General features: G+C 49.3%; 1 protein-coding gene across 1 annotated transcript in view; it reads left to right on the top strand.

The window, feature by feature from the left end:
- Positions 1–3,617: 3,617 nt before the first annotated feature.
- Positions 3,618–20,179, top strand: part of LOC144144431 (uncharacterized) — a 319,951-nt gene continuing 303,389 nt past the window's right edge. Inside the window, exon 1 of the mRNA XM_077675870.1 lies at positions 3,618–4,310. The gene's annotated coding sequence lies outside the window, so the exon portion shown is untranslated. The remainder of the gene's footprint in view (positions 4,311–20,179) is intronic.

Here is a 20,179-nt window from a genome sequence, read left to right as displayed (position 1 = left end):
GCATGCTGATGAAGGTAATTGTGATGGGTGGATGTGGTGGAGGCGGGCTCTGCGTGGGAAAGCGTCTGTTCGCAGGAGCCGCCAAATACGTGCCTGGCGTATCGTAAGGGATGGATGAGCTGTAGGGAGTTGTCGACGTGAGAGGCCGTAGTGCTCTCTGATATCGTTAGAGGTGATAAGTCTGTCTCTGGCGGAGTGGGCCCCGAGGTGAGGAACGATACTCACGCCGGCTCGGTGTGCGAGTTCGCGAGCCATTGTATGTGCCTTTTCATTCCCCCCAAGCCAGTGTGGGCTGGGGTGTATATGAGCTCCACTGAGTCCTCCGGTGGATTTTGCTTGAGAATTCTGAGCGCCGTGGGTGAGATATGTCCCCGGGCAAAATTTTCAACGGACGTTTTCTAGTGTGTTTCTATAATCGCGGGGTGTGTCCCATTTGTACGGGCTCTGCCGCCACAATAGGGGAGGTGGTTATGATTTTGAGGGCGTTGAACGGAGCAGCACTCTTTTGGCCAGTGATCGCTATGCCTCGTAATGTCTATACCCCGCTGCGTCAGAATACGCTATCCCGAAATATTTCTGAGCTGCCTGGCGAGATTCTGGGCTTTTGCTGGGCGTCGTGGGCAGGGAAGAAACTGTCGTTTCCTTGCACACGCGTGACCTTTTTTCTTTATGAATTGTCTTCGCTGCAATATCGAATGTTCGAAAAAACCATTAGCATACACTAAGCCTTTAAAGTCAGCTTCATTGCTACACACAACTGCATAGCTGGAAAGACAATATGTAGGGGCAATACTGTGAGCAGCTTTACATCAAGATACGAAGGCCCCGTGGCCTTTTATTAATCTAGCGAGGCTTGTTGTGGTTTCCACGGCAATACACATCTACTCAGCTAGCTAAGAAAAGTCTTATGCACAAAGACGAAATATAGGTAGCCAGGCCAGTAGTGCCTGCGCACTAAAAAAATCGCAGGCGCTGCAGACAATAAAGCGGTCGAGTGAGGCCGCGTCCACGGCACACGTCATCCCCTTTTCAGGAGAGAGAGAGAGAGAGAGAGAGAGAGAGAGAGAGAGAGAGAGAGAGAGAGAGAGAGAGAGAGAGAGAGATCTTTAATGTTAACTGGAGAGGACAGCCCTACTAGCAGCAGTGCTAGATGGGGATGATTACCGTGTAGTGGGGTGAACGTGGGAGACTGAGGAGACAACAATGACAGAGAAAACAAAAATAAAATGTGAAAAACAGCCAGCAATAAAATGCAGGAAACTAAACTCTAAAGAGAAAGATGAATAAAAAGGTAGACTAAACGGTACCAAGGGAAGGGAGAACGCCAAACCAACAAAAATAACAAAATATTTACATGACAGCGCGAACGGGTATAGATCAAGTCACGCGCACAGTTTAAGGATTACAGATGCTGCGTTCCAATTCGCAGACAGCTTGGTAGACAGTCTACGAAGCAGTCTAACTAGACGTCTAAAGGAATGAAATTGGAACGGCGCCTCGGTCGCAAACGCAACACCAGCGCAGACGACCAGCAGACGACAGCGTCGTTGCAGACATATTGAGTTGAGCAAGCCGCAAGTTTCGTAACTAATATTACCGTTGTTATTACAAACGTTACGTAATTTAAAAACTAGGCAAAGTCACCTTCATGACTAATAAATTTTACTAAATATTTAAATAAAGGAACAAGTGCTTCTGGTTCAACACAAAAACGCAAAAAGGTGGCGCTGGCGTCGCTTTTCAGTTTAGACAGGAAGGTAGCCTGCATCGTTGCTGACTTCGATGCTGTCTCCTCGAAGCAGTCTTCGTTGACTGCTTCGTTCGAATTGGAACGGGGATTAACATGGCGTACTGTCCGCGAAGACGGCAACGAAGCTGTCTAAACGGTAAATTGGAACGCACCCAGAATCTTTTCTAGCCCAGAGTCCGGCAGGAAACGCAGCAAAGTTCTCGTCCCTAAAGATGAGTCATCATTCTTGGCCGAGGTCCCAAGAAAGTGGCACAATGGAAGCCTTTCTCCACGTCGTGCACGAGACAGGGCGCTAGCTGCAGTTGCTCGCGCAGCTGTAAATCGCGGGCAGATACGCAACAAGGCCTCGACAGTCTCGCGCAGAAAGCACGTGGGGCACATGGTGAATCTTCCCGCTCTTTTCAGAACTAGAAGCGTACGCCCATGGACTAAGGAAACGCGAACACGAAAATATGAAGCAGAACACACAAATAGCGCTATTTGTTCCAGTTCAAGTGAAGTCGCGTGGCTTTATTACAGTAACGAATATTGAAAATGTGTCTTTCTCATGCCAGGCGTACCATGCCAGCATTATTTGATTTGCACTATCCATATTCTTTGAATTTCCGTGTTCTGGTTCATGTTTCAGTGCTGTCATTTTATTTGTACATGACCGTTAATTAGAAAACGCGGTAATGCAGGACATGGACCAACAATACAAGTGTAAATCATAATGGTCCGTCTCGTCTTTGAGGGCGGCGTTGCAATGCAGAAGCATGCTGCTGCCCTGCTAATTTCTAAACTTCGTTTGGAAAGTCACCAGCGGCTGCGCCATAACCGCAAGCTACCTTCATCTGCCAAATTTTTGTCCTGTACTTTCATTACGTCATCTTAAAATATCTTATAAACAGGGAGACCGGTTACATAAACGTCACCTGGAGTTCTGTGTTTGCTGACGGCAAGAAGCGCCACTCAAATCTTTCGCGCGCACTCCTTTGCCCGTTTGCGCAGTTAGAATTCAGCCAAACTCCACAGATGGCGCCACATGTCAGTGCTGCTTTTTTAGACGCTCAGGTGCTATCGGGGTTTCCACGCACCAACGAGCACGCAGTAAGTTTAACGTTAGGTTTCACATACCAGGCAGGATGGACATTTCACCTATGTAGGGGGCTACGTACAGGAATTCTAGATTCACATGAATGTGAATCTAGAATTGTGGTTGGCTTTGCACTTTCAGGTGCCGAAGTTACGTTTTCGTTTTCGTTGCATCTGCCAGTTGCATTAAGACAGCGCAAATGAAAAACCCTCCGACTTAAAGCAGATATTTTCAATCTCTGCGCATTTCTTTCTGTTACATTCACCATTCACTCACCTTTGTTAGCTATTGTTTATTTATTCGAGGCTAAATAATGCATCATGCTTACTACGTCGTCACACAAGCACGCTGCTTGTATTAAGTACGAAGGTGCCCCGCTCCCAAAAACGACAGAGAAAGACCCCACCACTCAATTACGATCGTCACGGCCAATAAAGTAGTTACTAACAAGTGTGACGATATAATGCGCAGTTTCGCGCTCTTTCAAATGGTTCAGAATATAGTTTGCAGTTACGACTGCGGCCAGCGTCGTCTGCTAGAACTCGCCGAAACAAAAACATCCCCGCAGACTTCTCTCTCGCGCGGTTTCCGTCTCTGCTCGAGGAGCGTTCCGCTTGCCGACACGCATGCGCGCGTCTGTTTATATTCTCTCTTGTTTTCTTCTTTGCTCGTTCTCCCCATTCTTTCGTGATTCCGGCGAAAACCGACCGCAGCGCCGCCGCCACTCGCCACTCCAAACATCTATGGCGCTGCCAGCGCTCGCGGCAGATGGGAGTTTATTCGAACTATTCGAACGCAGTCGCGAGTCGCGTGTTGCTAGCGGTCTGTGTTAGCGTCTGTGTCGGCGCGCAGCCGCGCGCTTTTGCGTGTCCGTCTCTCGCAGTTGTTCATCGAAGTGTCGTATTTCCACTGAACGCTCGGGGAAGTACACAGCGTTAAGAGAACGTGACGTTGGCCGTGTGGAAATACAATCTGCGCGCGATTTTTCCTGCACGTGCGCCTCGCGCACGCGCTCGCCGCGGTGATTTTGTTTCCTCTCAGTTTGTTTACACAGCAGAAACAAGAAGTAACCGACGTCAACTAGCTCCAATAAACGTCTTCATCATCCGAGGCAGCCGTCGACGGAGTTTCTGAGGTTGTGGATAACTTAGGCCACCGGTGAGACAGGATGGTGTAAGCGTTTGTGCTGTGATTCGCGGGTGCGTGCAAGTGTGAGTGCCAAGTGTCGTCGCCTGCTGCGGCTTGTCACCTAGCGCGCGTTTTTCGGTCGTCTGCATCCAAATCGAGTGTTGTCTCCCGGCGACGATGATATAATCGTTTGTCAGCGAATTGTGAAGTGACGAAGCACCAGCCATGAAGTTACCGAGGAAGTGCTCGATTTTGATGCCACTTCGAGTTCACCTTCGGATTACAGTGCCGTTCGTGACGACTCGACTTCGCGACGCAGCCGACTGAAGCAGCCCCATTCGCGTCACTCTTGTTTTGGTACGTACGCTATTTCTTACTCGACTTCAATACTGTAGGCGTTGTGCGGTTTGTACAGGTACGGTTAGTGCAGAAAAATTATCCATATTTTGCACTGCTGAGTACAGCATTGTGAATAGCACAAACAGTGTCAGAAAAGCTGTCTCAGAAGCTTAGCAACGATAGCAGACTTGCAGGGAGTTTTTGAAAGGATCGATGTTGGCAAAAATATTTCGTCTGTGTGTATGGAAGAGAAAGGGGTTTTGCTTGACGTGAGTTTAGCACTAACCATGGACGAATGATGAGAATCTAGTTTCTTTCTCTGAATACCAGTACTGTCTGAGCCGTGGTATTTAACAAATTATGCCTTGAAATACCCTCTCAGTGCGAAATTCGAGCGTTAAAATCAGTGGCTTAGGGAGGAAATATCGTTTTTATTTGGTTTCGTGGAACACATGTAATTTGCAAAGAATAAGTGCAATCAGTCAAGCAGCTTATGACGTTATAAAAATGCCATTGCGTTGAGAATTTCCTTCTGTATTATTGAATTCAAGAGAAGCCGATTGTCTCGTCGATTTGACCGGCAACCGTCAAACTTGATAAATCTGGCCATTTTGTTTTTTGTTAGCCCGCTCGAAATCGACTGATAGAACACACCATTTATTTTCTGAACCAAACGCGTCACTATTCACAAATCCCAGAAATTCACCTTTGAGAATTTTATATGTGAGTGCATATATCAGCGCAGTGGCGTAGCGACGATTTTATTTCAGCGAAGTGGGGTCTTGAACGTTGCGCTCTGATGGTTCACGAACACGGACGGAGTATAGTTTCATGTCGCCTCTGGAAGAACGAACTTTTAAAGGAGCCATGAAGAGAAAACAGAAGTTTGGTTCATTCGAAAGGTTGCCTCGTTAGAACAATAACGACACCACTTATAACGCAAACTTCGCTCAAATAAGCTACATAATTAGGAAAAAAGGAAATGACCATGCGACCCACCAGCTCATTTTCCGCAACAGAACCTATGATGTCACGAGAATGATCTGCGATTGGCGAAGGCCGGCAAACGCAATAGGCAGGGCTTACCAGTTTGCATAGTGAGCTATATGCCCGTTAAACATACTGCACATTCCTTTTATGACACTAAGAACGGTGGAGTAAACGGTTGAAGTTCCGAATAAACACGCAAGCGTGTACGCCAATGCGTACGAAACTACCGCCAGCCGAACTCGACATCCCGCCGTCGCCACCGTCGCGCAGACGAATTTTCGGGTTCGAGGCTCTTCGGGGCAAACGAACCGTCCCAGCACGCACAGCCGCAACCTTGCTTGGTATCGTAATCCCTTCACAGGAGGTTGGCCGTCATATCGCCAACCAGCAAAGGTAAAAATAGAAACGAGGGGAGTAAGGAACAGCAAGCAGCGACGAGATAGTGACAGTCGTCGCAGTTTCGGAATGGTGTTGGCTTGCTGCTGTCGTTATGAGCTCGTTTACAGTTTACAACCATTGAAAACTTCAGTTTGTTCGAGTACTTTACAATGAAATTTCGTTGCTACGTTTTGAAATGCCCATGTAGTACGGGCAAATCGTCGAGGGAGTGCGACATCCCCGCCGGTGAGATCTCCTTTCATGTGCTGCCCAACGACGAACCTCGGCGAAGCAAGTGGCTACGTTTTGTGAACTTTGCAAACGAGGAGAAAGAGAGCTAAAGGAAGTACGAGTGTGCTCGCTTCATTTCCGAAGAAGTGATTACGGCAGGGACCCTTACGTTAGCTCACTCCTGGGACATGCTGGCGCTCGTCGCCGACTTCGTCAAATCGCCGTCAAAGCGCTCTGACCTTGGGGGAAAAAATGCCGTACACACCGCGCATTGACGCTCGTATCTTTCTGGTCGACGCAGAGAGCTCGCGGGAACGGCTTTCCATACACGACACCGGCCAACTGGCATAAGCGATACTGCTACTGAAACTGAACTATTATTAACCGTAATAAAAATACGGCACATACGTACCAGTCTGTATTCGTCCGTCGCGACGGGGCTGACGAGGCTGCGGGGCCGACGGCTGGGCGTTCGTCTGTTGTGGCTATCGCGGAATGGTCGCTTTCCGGTCCATCCGCGTAAACCACAACTCCTGCCGCTCGTGCACTTAGAAGCATTGAGCGTTCAAGTGGTGTGAGGTTTGATAAATGCAAGTCCGAGCTTCTCGGCGAGAGTTTTGTTCTCCGGATCAGGCGATTCCATGACTAGGGCTGCGAGTGCACTAGGTTTTACTAGTATTTTTAAAATGGCCGCCGTCTCGGTTTCGGCACGAGTTACAGTTCCTGTTTGATTCCCGCGTGTGGGTGCTATATGGAATCGACATACTAAGTATCTGTTTCATGGACCGGCTTGTATGACGTCATTGTTCACGTCACGAAATGTGCAATTTAGCGGGAGATTTAAAATTTTGGCTTAAATTGCCTTATTTCTCAGTGAATAAAGCATCATTTGCTTCCGGGAAAGCGCTTAGGGTACTATGAAACACCTAATCTTTCGAATAAAACAAATTTTTGTTTTATCTTCATGGCTCCTTTAACCGGAAACCAACCCGGCGATTGTCGCAAACTGAGATTTTTTGTCTCTCGTTTTAATCCCCCGTCGGCGCCAGCTCAATCACTTTCCAAAGGACGGTGCTCTCCACAACAATGGGTGTCGACAAACTCAGCAGGTGGGAGCGTCGGGCTGTCTATTAATCTCCGGGCAGGTACATGCGACGCTGCGGCGCCGGATTCCCCCACGGCGTATATAGACTTCCGCGCAAGACGTCTTTATCTGGAGATATCGCCTCGATATCGGTCTCGTCCACTTCTGCATTCCTCTATACCTCTCCGTCGCTTTCTATTGTACGTTGTCTGTGGCTTGGGGCTCGCAATCCTTTGGAGTTGTCTACCTGATGCGCGTTAGGGCTTTCCAAGGAGGTTGTATAAAATTATACAACCTCCTTGGGGCTTTCCTGGCCATTCATGCGTACTGTTTCATGAAAGTTCAGCCCACGGTCTCTTTGCGCGCGCAGTGCGTGTGCAGGAGGCATTCTATTCCAGGTGGATCGTGTGATTGGGTTGGCCATGTAATGCGAGTGGCAAACAACCGGTGGAGCAACCGTTTAACAGTCACGTGGCCTCCCCCATCTCAATAAATGGTATTCAATTCAATTAGCAGAGTGGCTACCAAGAAACCCAATAGAGAGAATGAAATACGGGGATTTGAGGCAAAAAGCGGTCTGGGAGAACGTGTGAGAGGTGGGGTTGGGACTCTCTAGGTAAGGACTTCGTCCTGCAGTGTACGCGAAAGGGATGTTCATTCATTCATTCGTCAACTCACTAACGTCCGCTGCAGGCGTTTCAGACGCAGACAGGAAACTTGAAAGAGTCTTTCAGGGCCCTTTTAACATGTAATTGCCTCTTCTTCAAAGGCCGGAAACGGAGGGGAAGACTACGTACAATTTTCAAACTATCACATTGCGGCGAGATTGCGGAAACGGTGCACTCGAAGAAATATTCATCGTTTTTTCTTCACCTTGCCGGACGAGATCTTGAATAAAGCGATTAGTGCGTTCCACAGCCGGAAAAAGTGCAGCCAATTGCGAGCTATCTCTCAATTTTCCGCAACCCATCGTGTTTGTGTTCTGCGTATATGTTATACGTGATGTTGATTGATTGATTGCGGGGTTGAACGCGCCAACACAGCACCTGGGCCACGAGGCGCGCAATAGAGGAGGACTTCTCTGGATTAGATTTGACCACCTGGGGAGGGTCTTCAACGTGCGCCTAAATCTCGAGACACGGGGCGTTTTCGCTTTTCGCCTCCAGCAGGAAAGTGGCCGCCGCAGCCGGGATCGAACCGCGACCTCGGGCTGAGCAGTACAGCGCCTTGGCCACTTTGACAACAGGCGGGGACACGGGGTGTCATGCGGCTTAAACTTCGTGGTCTGTGAGGCTCCGCCAGACGGAAATCTCGGCAAGCATAAAAAATACGGTAAAATATTCGTGCGCGCCACCGAAGACTTCCCGGTACACATTCGTGTCCGCTGGGCCATGTCGCAATGCGGACACAGATTCACACGGATGTTGTGCGTGGATGGTGGACGGTTTCTCACGGTACCCACACACACCCTCTGGCGATACGCGACGGACAGTAGCCGGTTCGTCGTGTGTGCGAAACGTCCACGTACAGCCGGCAGCGGCGGAGTCGATCGCGGTGGCGATAAAAGGGACCGCGGATACAACGGCGTGGTCGCGGCGAGGGTGAGCGAGCAGAGGATTGGATGGATTAGATACGAGGAGGTTAGGGGAGGGCTCAATCTGGGGTTGGCGGCGCTAATGAGCCCTCGTTTAATTCTGCCGCCAGGAGATATGAACGGAACAGCAAACTGACGTAGGGGCAACAGAGTGATATGAGAAGCCCTAAATAAGCTATCCGACGCCAGAAAATATGGCCACGTGCTACGGCGTTGTTGTTGCGTGTAAGCTCCAGCGGATGAGACGATAGTAATAAAGTTTCGGAATTTTACTCCATGAAATACAAACGGTGGAACGGATTTTTTAAAATCATGAAGTGCAGTTGTAGCACTCAGTACATGTTTTTGAACACCATACGCAAAGGAAAATGAGGTAAAGCTTTGTGTGAGGCATTGAAAATCATTTGAAAGTAACAAGCGCAAACCTTTCAAACAATAGGCAAAAATTCGTCCACCTTCGCAATGGGGACGCGAAGACAGGAAATAACGAAGCTGGTGGTCTTCACTAGCTTTACTTTGACTTTTTCTGCAGCTTTCGCTTTGCATTTTATGTAGCGTTGAGTTGGTTTTTCTATAGCTTTAACGACTGTTCTACAGCTCCAACTTGGTAGACAGCTCGATAGGACACTGATGCCGCCGAGCGCACACCGTCTTTCTCAACTGGAAGAACACCTGCACGTCAGAGCTTACGCCATCGCTAGGCGCAGCCAATCCCCGACGCGCGCCTCCCCACCCGAACATCTGCGCCACGAGGCGCACTCCCCACACCTGCTCGTCGGCTCCGTGCCTCCTCGCCACTTCCCCTCACACTTCTTGGCCTGGCATTTACCTCCTCTCCCCTTTGCTGCGCAGATTTTTGAGCGACGCCCGGCACGGCTGGAACTGAAGCCTAAACAACACCGCTGTTAAAATGTTTCTGTTCATTTTTCTTCACTCTCAAATTTTTACGTTCCTGTTTAAGTTCACGCGGCATTTATTTATTTATTTATTTATTTTGTTTGTTTATTTTTTTGTGTATTTGTACTGTCAACCCTCGCTTGAGTGTCATAACAGGAAGGGCATGCAATAGTGAGTACAAACAGAAAACAGAAAAACCACAAAAGGAGGGGACAATCACAAAGAAATGCACACAGTAAAGCGGTATTGGCAGTAGTTGAACCGTGACTAAAATAAGCGTCAGTTTCATTATAGAGCGTTTGCACATCTGTACTACAGTTAAACCTGGATATAACGAAGTTGACAAAAAATCGCTATTTTTCGTTACATCCACGTTTTCGTTCCACGCAGGTTTCGTATTTGGGCTTGCGTGAATGAAGCAGAAGTGAAACCAGACTGCTAGACATCAGTGACGGGGAACTCACCATTCAAGGATTTATTTCACAGTGAAAAACTGCGTGATTATCGCCTGCTGCTTTCTCGCGAGCTTAATCACTACACGGCACTCCAAAGGAGCCACGTCACTTGCCATACGTAACTCAAGCATTTCTTTTCCCTTTTGACACTTTTCGGTGCGTTAACACGTTTCAAGGACCCAACGTGGGCTGAAAGGGCGCCTTTTTTGCGAACTTCAGGCTCTTTTCCGCACTCAAAATTGTTGAGAGTTTGCTAGCCGGGATGCTTTACCGGGCGGCGACGTTCTTCTTTGTCGCCGCCGGAGACGGCATTTAAAATTTCAAGTTTCTTGACAAGACAAAGATTTTCGTTTTCTGGCAGCAGGGCCGACACTACAGGTAGCAGCGGCGACGCGCAACTACGCGCCGATAGGGACACCGCACGCACACGTGGAAACGCACACTAGTTTTCCGTGCGCACGGAATTCGCTAAATTAGTGCATTTCTCTATCATACTCTTCAGAAAAATGGCAAAGAAACAGTGACTCACCACCGCAGCGAATTCACGTCGTGACGTCAAGGTTAACCATCGCAACGCCTTCGTTACTACACGTCGCAAACACATGGGCTTCAATAAGGGGGGGGGGGGGCAATGGGGAATTGAAAAACTTCGTTAAATCCAGAGATTCGTTACATAGAGGTTTGTTACATCCAGGTATAACTGTATAAACCACATGGCCCGATAAAGGATTTCATTGTTCTATAGCACCCGTAAAAAATGAACAACGGAAAAAATGATCAACAGATAATGTCAGTGCGAACCTTGGAAGGTTTAATTGGAGGGTCATGATTTTATCTCACGCTACGCTTACCAGGAAGGCCCGTCTACTCTCCATTGGGTATTTTTAATCGCCCGACGATTATATAAAATAATGTCTTAAGTTTATGTTTTTGCCGCCTAGTTTCCCGGGTTTCTAAGTTGCATGAATGCAGCATATCAGTTACTGAATCCTCTAGAACATACAAACCGGGCTGCTAGCCTCTGAATTCTTTCTTACTTAGTGACCAAGTGTTTCTGCTGAGGGTTCCAAACCACAAAGGCATACTCCAGTCTGGGCCGGAAATATGTTTTTTTTTATGCCAGTATAGTTAACATCTTTTAGTGTTTGATGGAACTTTGCTTACAGAAAACAAAGTTTTTTATGTGACTCAGAACAGATCCAATATGACGATGCCAAGGTAAGTTGCTTGTAACTGACACTCCTAAGTATTTAAAATGAGAAGTTTTAGAGATTGCTGCTCCTGATGTTGTATTGAAAACAGGGTATTTTTATTGTTAGTGATGTCTACATAAGTTGTTTTCTTTTTTAGTTTGCACACCCATTCGCAACACCACAATTCCAAATCTTGGACAATTGTTCAACTCGAGTTGATGATCAGTACAGCTTACACGCATATAAATCAAGCAATGATAAGCATAAAGTTTTATTTTAACAGGTGGCTGGGCAATGGTTCTAATTTCATTTATACACATTAAAAACAGTAGCGGGCCAAGCACGGACCCTTGAGGCATGCCTGAGAACGCATGTAGTGTAGCAGACAAAGAACCACCGAACCTAACCGTCTGTTTGCGGTTATTCAGTTATGGATACTTGAACGCGAATTTTGTGTACACGTGCAAAAGTTTTACGTGCGTCTGAGAGAGAAACGTTTTATTCCGTTATAAATATCGCATGAACCACTTTTACAATCGAGTTGACCTCCTCTGTCGGAAGGGTGATTGGAGCCAACTCAAAGGCATTTCAGTTCAATGAATTGCGGCCACTATTGTTTCCTTCCTACGAACGTTGTGAGGAACACAGCTGCGCACGTGCGTCTCGTATACGCGTCCAACGAACGCGACGGAATTCCCGTCCGGGGTGTTTTTTTTTTTTCTGTACGGGCATGCGGCTTCCGACAGTCAAGAAATGGCCTTGAACTGTCTGGCCATTCGCCTGTACGCGACGAGCCGTAATGAAACGGGAACACAAAAGCGAGACCTGCAGAATGCGCTATCCAAAGGTCTTAGTTTGTGGAAACGAAATAATACCGTGGTTCTAGTGTACTCGCGAAGTTTGTAATGTCTGCTCTTCATTTTGATACTTAAGCCGTGCTGTTAATTTGCAGAACAATATCCCAGCATTTCGACTTTAAGGTGTACGTGTACCTTAACGAACAGTGAACATAACAGCACTCACAAATGTAACCTTGGAGTCAAGGTATTCAGCGCCATACATATCAGTGAAACGTCATAGAGAGAGAAGAGACCCTTACACGTACTTGGACGGGCTGCGAATTCTACGCGCTTTTCGATAACGAATAGCTCTGTCTCGTTTCATTTCAGCAATGTTTCTGTTAATTTAACGAACTTTGAAAGACGAATTCAGTTTTGATTTTAACAGCTTTCATTGCTTCCATAGCGTGTGTCGAGTGGCGAAAGAGGCATGCATTCCTCAGAAATTAGAAAAAATAAAACAAGCTGAACGTTGTCTTTTTGATGCCCCTGCGTTTATTTTTTGTATTGCGTAGAGTATGACAAACACTGTGAGTGTAGTTAGTACAGCTCTTAGCTACAAATTGTACAGCTACGCAGCAATGGCTTCTGTTTTGTTTGTTTGGTGTCCGCTACCCATGGTGGTCGGTCTAATCGTCGAGACATACCAGTTCTCGCATACGAGCGGCATAAGAACTTGACGAGCGCGCACCTGCCTAGTTGTGCTAATGTCAGTTAGGGGGTGTTAGCTTACACCCTAACGTGTCAACCTGTACGCTGGTGTTTCTCTTTGTTGAAGGAGACGTTTGTTCTGACCGGTTTGGCACGCGAGCGGGAGCATGGCGCGAACCACAATCTTCCAATGTGATGGCGGAGCACAAGGAGCAGAAAACGGGTGCCAAATTGTGCTTGCCTTTGGGAAAAACTGAATCGGAGGCTGTTGTCGCGCTCCACTGCGGCTAGCTATACGGGTAAAACCCAAGCGTGTACGAGTGGTTTCCGCTGATCAAGAATGTTGATGCGTTTCTGAAATGCAACCCACGTCCAGCCCTGTCTTCACGAGCCCAACGGACGAAAACGTCGCCACCTTACTTTCTCTGCAATGAACAAGGACCGGCGGAAAACGATCGATGGATTCTTAGGGGAGACACATTTGTCGTGAGGTACGTACCAGCAAATGTGAAGCAAAGATTTTCAAATGTCACGCGTGGCCACCAAATTTGCGCCCCGAGTGCTTACCAAAGATCAGGGAGCGAGCTGGGGGGAAGTCTGCCGCGACGGTTTCCCAGCGCACCCGGCCTGTCCGTAAATTCTTGACCAAAAATCCAGATGAAGGTCGTACCCCGTCCTCCGTGATCTCGCTGAATGCTTCTTCTTTTTGTTTCGCGCAATGTAAAAAAAGGTCAAAGGAAGGCGGTTCACTGATGTTGAGGAAATGAAAGAAGACACACTTAATTGTTGGAGGCTGCTGCTGCCTCAGAAGAGACAGAAATGCTGAAACAAATGCATTGCCCTCAGCAGATTACTCTACAGGAAGCTAGTGTGACGCTAGTTGAGTAAAACTGACTCTAAAAAGATGTTTTCGGTTACTTTTAGGTTCACACTCGCACGTAAAGGGCGATCATTATGACGACGGATACCAAGCTGGGTCTCGAAACCGCAGTCGAGTACTCCGCTTTCCGTCGCGGCATTACGTTTATGTTGGGGCGCAGGTCATCTTTTGGGGGATTAAAGGGGCCCTAAATAGGCTTCCGAAGGTCGCCATTTCAATCGCGCAATCGCTAGAGTACCCCTTCACGACAACGTGTACCAAATATTACACCTCTGCGTAAAGCAGGGGCCGCACAAACACGAAAAAAAGATTTCACTTTCTCCCCTGGCTCACCAACCATACCTTGCCGCCACACTTGCGCGCTCTGACGCAGTTCTTTCCGGCTCTGACGCGCCTCTATGACGCACGAGACACTGCCCTGCAGTGCGGCGCCGCGAACGCGAACCACAGCGACAGCGCTCACCGTGCAACCGGAATCTGGTGGGCGGAGCATGCGCGTCGAGTGCTAAAAAAAAAAAAAAGCGCGCGCAGGGCTTGGCTCAGCCAATGACTGCACGTACATCAAGGAGGGTGATGGATTGCCCTGTTTCTCTCGGTGGTCTTGCGCCGGGTCGATGACGTCGCGGCTTCCACAGTGCTTCGGAGGAGCTACTAGAGGAGGAAAGCCCCAGGCCTTATGGGTGGCCCCTTTTAATGAGCGATAACTCGGCTAATACTTAACGAATTTAAACAATTTTTGCGGGATGACGTTCCTTGGATAGTACTCCAGTGACTGCGCACGCAAAATCGTAACATTCGGCAGCCTATTTAGGGCCCCTTTAAGGCACCCGCCAACCACCACCTTTCTAACGCCACCGCCGCTTCTTTGGCAGACGTGGCCTCTCACGAAGTGAACCAGGGCAATCCAAAATAACTATATCGTCTCCCGCTTAGCGTCCATCGTCACTGCAAAGGAGAAAATAAAAATAAATTTCGCCTCGGCTCATCTCTATACTGTCAACGTCTTCTCTCGCAACAGCGGGCAACGGTCGGCGCCTGTTGCGACCTGGCAGGGCCAAGCGGTTGGGCCATAAAATATTTCTCGCGGCGCCGTGCACCTCGAAAGATTCACCGGAAACTCCGAAGTCTGGAGAAAAGAACACAAAACGGCCCATTCGCGAGAACGTCACCGGGGAGCTATCATTCAGAGAGATATGGCGGAGACCAGGCGCTGCTCTCCCATGACTCTTGTTGTACCCCCTTCCTCTCTCTACGAATTTTTTCTCTGCTTTTCTTTTATCGCTTTTTTCTCTCTCTCTCTTTTCCGACATGTACCGCGCGCGCACCTCCCGGTTGTGGCCCCAAAACGCTGATGATGGAACACCTCCGACCATCGCCGTCGGCCCCGTACAAACCCCGAGGGGAACTCTCTTCAACAACGGCGCGGTTGGCCCGTCGCACATGTTTGCCTGACGGCTGTTGCCACGCGTGCCCGCAAAAGAAAAGAAAATTACGGTAGAAACGGCGCGACTTCGCCGGCAAAGGTTCGCGCAGTTCTGTCTCTTTTCTTCTGCACGCTTCATTTAATTCCTTCCGCCAGCTCTCGCGCCTACGCTTCGTGGTCGCGAATTCAGCGACCCCACTCCTCCTCCTTTTTTCTCAGCGGCAGGACTGCCTAAGGCGGTGCGGAGCGACGGTTTATGTGCCCAAGTGAGGGCGATCAGAAAGAAGACAGGGGACAAGAAGGAGCGGAGGGGAAGGAGGTTGGGAAAAAGAGAGCCGCTCGCGCCGAATGTCGGCCAGGAGAGTGCGATGTACGTACCTGCGGAATTTCTTGACACCGAGCGCGTTGCGCGCACCTTGAGCCGTACGGGGCACGTTGTGTGTCGCGCTGCCTGTGATGACGGCCTTATTCGCCCCTGGCGACCTCGACGGCAACCACTGCTGCGAGATATTCGCGCGATCTATATTCCTGCGCTATCTGCTGCCTACTTTTTTTGAGATCAAAGCTGCCTATGGCTAGTTTCTGAACAATTTTTGCGCCCGCCGACAGAGTCACGCAGGAGAATTTCCAGGTTGCGGCAAAGCCAACTTTCCGGCGAATGTTCTGTAGCTCTCAGTCAAATGCAGGTACCAAAAAAAAAAATAATAACTCTGCGATTGGCCGCTAGATCGACTCTAATATTGCGCCGAGTTTCATTTACTTTCTGTAATTAGCTAGCTCACAGTGAAGTCGTAAGCGCTACAGAATTCCCGTCTGCTGTCAACACATGGCCTACTGCGGCAGGGAACCACGTTTGTCCGCTCGATGATTGATTATCGCGCTGACGCTACACAGGCGATGAGGCGCGCCGTATAGTGCAGGGTTCCGGGTTAATTTTGATCACCTGGGGATCTTTAGCGTGCGCCGAAATCTCGTACACACGGGTGTTTTTGCTTTTCACCTCCATCAGAAAAGCGGCCGCCGCGGCCGGGAGTTTCATTCAACTAGGAACTATGCTCAATCGCAAATTAGAAGAAAGCGTGTTTTGTTTTGTTCCGTCCCCTCCTTGTACTGCTTATGGTCACCCATCTTGACAAGAGAGGAAGGGAAGTGTTCTTTTTTTTTTTTTTTTTTTAGAGCGAAAGCTTCCTTGGTGGGGCCGATGGCGTCCTGTCAGAAAACTAATGCGGTTGGTCGACCGAAAAGCTCTGATAAGATCTAATGACACGCGGTGCGTGCGTGAAACCGGTCTTCCCATATTGCTAAACAGCTACTTGAAAATCGAGAAAAAGTAACGGTTCTGGATGAGAATACACGCAGCGAGCATGAAGGAGTAAAATAGTACACTTTTATGTCGTAAACCACGCATCGGTACACATTTATATCTTTCGCAGATGCGTTTACTTAGTGCGCGAAAAATCGTCGCTTGGGTTCGTTCTTCGTTTGCAATTTGGTATTTTAAGGTGTGACGATCGATTTGCCGCACTTTCAGCGAAGCTTCGCTGCAATGGTTTTGACGAACTTTTAGCGAAGCTTTTGACGCACTTTTGACGCACTTTTGATGTGAGAAAGTTTGCGCGCCTCTCTCAACTTTCTTGCAGCAAGGGATGATAAAGCTTTTTTTTTACTCACAGTGCATCTACACTCTAGGAAAATCCTGCGGCACAGCTTCACCACAGTGCACTTGTCTGGCCAATCCGTGCAGCCAACAACGAAGTTTCGCCGAATGAAGATGTTGAGCATACGATTTGATTCATGTGTCCCTCCCGCGCGGTGGCATCACGCAATGGAAGCATGACGCGCTGCATGGCGCGATTATACTGCAGTGCAGAGCACATTTTTGAGTCAAACGAGATGCGCGTTGCTGTCATTCGCCGAATTTCTTTGTTTGTCGTTTGTTTGCCTTTATTTGCACCTTGCACAAAGTACCTGACGCTGGGGGCGAGCGGTAAAATCTGTCAGAAATCGAGACCTTGATAGAGCTGCAGGCCGCCAAACAATTTGCGTGCTTGACGGCATGGACTGGTCACCAAATGCATTGTGGAGGAACGTACCCGCGGGATCGGCTTAGAATGTGTACTGTACTTCGGAAAGAAAATATTGCGGGATTCGCGAAGGGGGGGGGGGGGGGGGGGGAGGAGGGGGAGGGGTTCGTGCTGAGGTCGGAAGTCTTATGCTGAGGTCGTGCTGAGGTCGGAATGACTTCGCGTTCTTGTTAAGACATTCAAGCCATACGCCCTAAATGCATTCCAGTACGGCTAATGTCACCATGTATTTCGCTCGCATGCTTAAACACCTGACGCTCGGTATGCGTAGGCTTAAAAGGACCCTGTAACTCTCTCGATAAGCGCTTTCACTCATTCCTTCGCGTCTGGAAGCACTGCGAAAGCTGCAGTTATCGCCAGTATGGAGCGGCACTGCGTGATTTGCTCGTCGCACCAGATACGCCTTCCCTTTCTGCTTTGTTTTTGTGGCTTTATTTTTAAAGTTGCTATCGAAGAGCGTTCGTCGCTGCAACTGAAGGAAAACCGGCCAAGAGCCGCTACATGGCCTTAGTGACGTAATTCGGGCCGTAGAAGGACGTCAAGGTAGGGAAAGAGAGAAAAATCTTTTGAGCGAGTTTCCAAGTTATCTGATGGGCATAGAGCAGTAATTTTTGGCTTGTTAAAGCGAAGCTTCCTTTGCGTCACTGATGACGAGCGTACGCGGAAACACACTGCAGGAAAGCCGACTTTACACAACGGTGGGGGCATGCTGATGACGCCTTTCCACAAAGGCACATCGAGCGCTTTAGAAGAAGAAGAAGAAAAAATTCCCCCGCATTTCCCCGAGGGGGAGAATGTGGAAGTGCGAATGCACGGTTGTCGGCCCGCTTGCGGCGCTTGCGCTCGGCCCCCGCAGCCCACCGCCTCGCCGTCTTCTCTTCCATCTCTTCCATCGGGTTTGTAGTATCACGTGTACACCACGCAGTTATCAAGCCGCTATAACGCCGCTGAGTCGCCAACGCACGCCGCTGACGACGTAGTTTGAATGCGTTAAAGATATAAGGCGCGTCACTAACACTGATATCAGCGTCGCGTCCGTGGCTTGGTCGGTAGAGCGTCGCGCTGCGGCCGCAAAGTCCTCGGATCGAAACCTGGCGCCGGATGCTGTTTCTTTTTAAGAGCGAATGCTCTTTATAAGCGACCCCAAACCATCCACCGCCGGCGGCGGCGGCGTCGGCGGCGGCGTCGGCGGCGTCCGCAGTGCTCCTCTATATTTAAAAAAGAAACAGCATCCGGCGCCAGGTTTCGATCCGAGGACTTTGCGGGCCGCAGCGCGACGCGCTACCGACCAAGCCACAGACGCGACGGTGATATCAGTGTTAGACGCGCCTTATATCTTTAACGCATTCAAACTACGTCGTCAGCGGCGTGCGTTGGCGACTCAGCGGCGTTATAGCGGCTTGATAACTGCGTGGTGTACACGTGATACTACAAACCCGATGGAAGAGATGGAAGAGAAGGCGGCGAGGGGGTGGGCTGCGGGGGCCGAGCGCAAGCGCCGCAAGCGGGCCGACAACCGTGCATTCGCACTTTCACATTCTCCCCCTCGGGGAAATGCGGGGGAATTTTTTTTTAAATATAGAGGAGCACTGCGGACGCCGCCGCCGCCGCCGCCGCCGCCGGCGGTGGATGGTTTGGGGTCGCTTATAAAGTGCATTCGCACTTAAAACGACGCTTCCCGTGGCCGGAATATAACAGGGGTCCCTCGCGCTGTGGCGTCTATGGGAATGCGCCATTCCCACATGGACGAGGTAGTTTGGATTTCGGACTTTGACTCCGTCTAAGTGGCGTGGGAGGAAGCTTTAACCATCTTTCCCTTAAGAAATGGGCTTTGGTTTTTAATTATTGTTATTATTTTTCTTTTTTTGCTATCGACGAGGCTATTTAGGTGAAAGGCATCTGCCTTTATTGGAACGCAGAATTCTGGGGAGAGGCAGCAGCACACGGACTGGTAGCCGCCTTTGCCGATATATTTTAGGCTGTGGATTTATCTCAATGAATTCAGTCGAGAAGTTTAACCCTCGTACTCAACGATATCTCGACGAATTTAGCCGCCCCCACCTCCCCCACTCCCCCTGCCCTGCCTCACCCCAAAATAAAATAAGAGAGGGAGAAAAACGTTTGTATTTGTTAGTGGCTCAGTGCACTTGGTTATCACAAGCTGAAACTATGAGCGGGTTTTGCAGTGACTTGGCAGCTTACGTGTCAACCGCTAGGGACCTGAAAAACTCTTGACAAAGGCATCAGTCCTTTATTTTTACTTTAGAACCTAGCCCCTTCAACGACTCCCCTCTCTGCACTTTTCTTGACATGTACACGCCTCGTTGCCTTCTCAGCAACCAATTAGGGCTTCCAGGGCACTCCGCAACGCGTTTTTCTCGCCTACTCTAATGGCTCGGGTGTGCAAAACCCGCGCTCCGCACAAGGTCCTCCTTGGTTGTCTCAAAAGGTCGAGCGGCCCATCCTTTCATTGCGGCAGTGTCATTCGACCATCCACGTATACACCCGGGGTGCTCCGGGTCGTTAAACTCGCAGTAATTCCCTTCGCCCCCGAGGAGGCAAGCAGCGCGACAAAAAACGTGAGCGGCGACGCGACGAGGAATGCTCCGATCGTGACCGCGATGCGAACGGACCCGTGTCGTCGCGCGAGCGCTGGTGTCGCTTGCTTGACGCACGCGACACTTGCCAGGAGCCTGCTGCAACACGCGCGCGCTTCATACACCATTGTACGAGCGCGCGCGTCGGCTTTTAAAGATCGTCGAACAAAGGCCGCCGCGTGTACAGCGAGCGAGAGAGCTGTGAAGCGGACACGTTCGTCGTGTCGGGAATTAGACACGACCCTTTTTTATGTGGTGAACCGGCCGACGGCGGCGACACAGAGGGAACCAACTCCGCACAGTCGCTGGAATGCCGCTCTTCGCGAGTGATGCACGCTTTTTTTTTTCTTTTTTTTTCGAGAGTGTGGCGAATTTGCGAAAGAAGGCTCGTATATTGCCGCTCTAAATTTTACGGAGCGCGCGTGGTTCCAGAAACTTGTCTCGTGTGTGCGAGATGGTCGCAAAGTTGGGAAGGTGTAAAGCGCACTAGCGGGGCGAATTGAAAAAAAGAAAAACGGGTAAGCACATCATGCTTGGGTTGTCAACCTTGGAAGGTGCTAGCGTTTACGTTTGTGGAATGCGCTCTGACGA

This window comes from Haemaphysalis longicornis, unplaced genomic scaffold, assembly GCF_048455015.1.
Source record: "Haemaphysalis longicornis isolate Haplotype H1 unplaced genomic scaffold, Haemaphysalis longicornis Haplotype H1 scaffold_7, whole genome shotgun sequence".
In the NCBI taxonomy this organism is placed as follows: Eukaryota; Metazoa; Arthropoda; class Arachnida; order Ixodida; family Ixodidae; genus Haemaphysalis; species Haemaphysalis longicornis.
The sequence above is the reverse complement of the archived record's forward strand: the minus strand, read 5'-3'. Positions and strand labels throughout refer to the sequence as shown.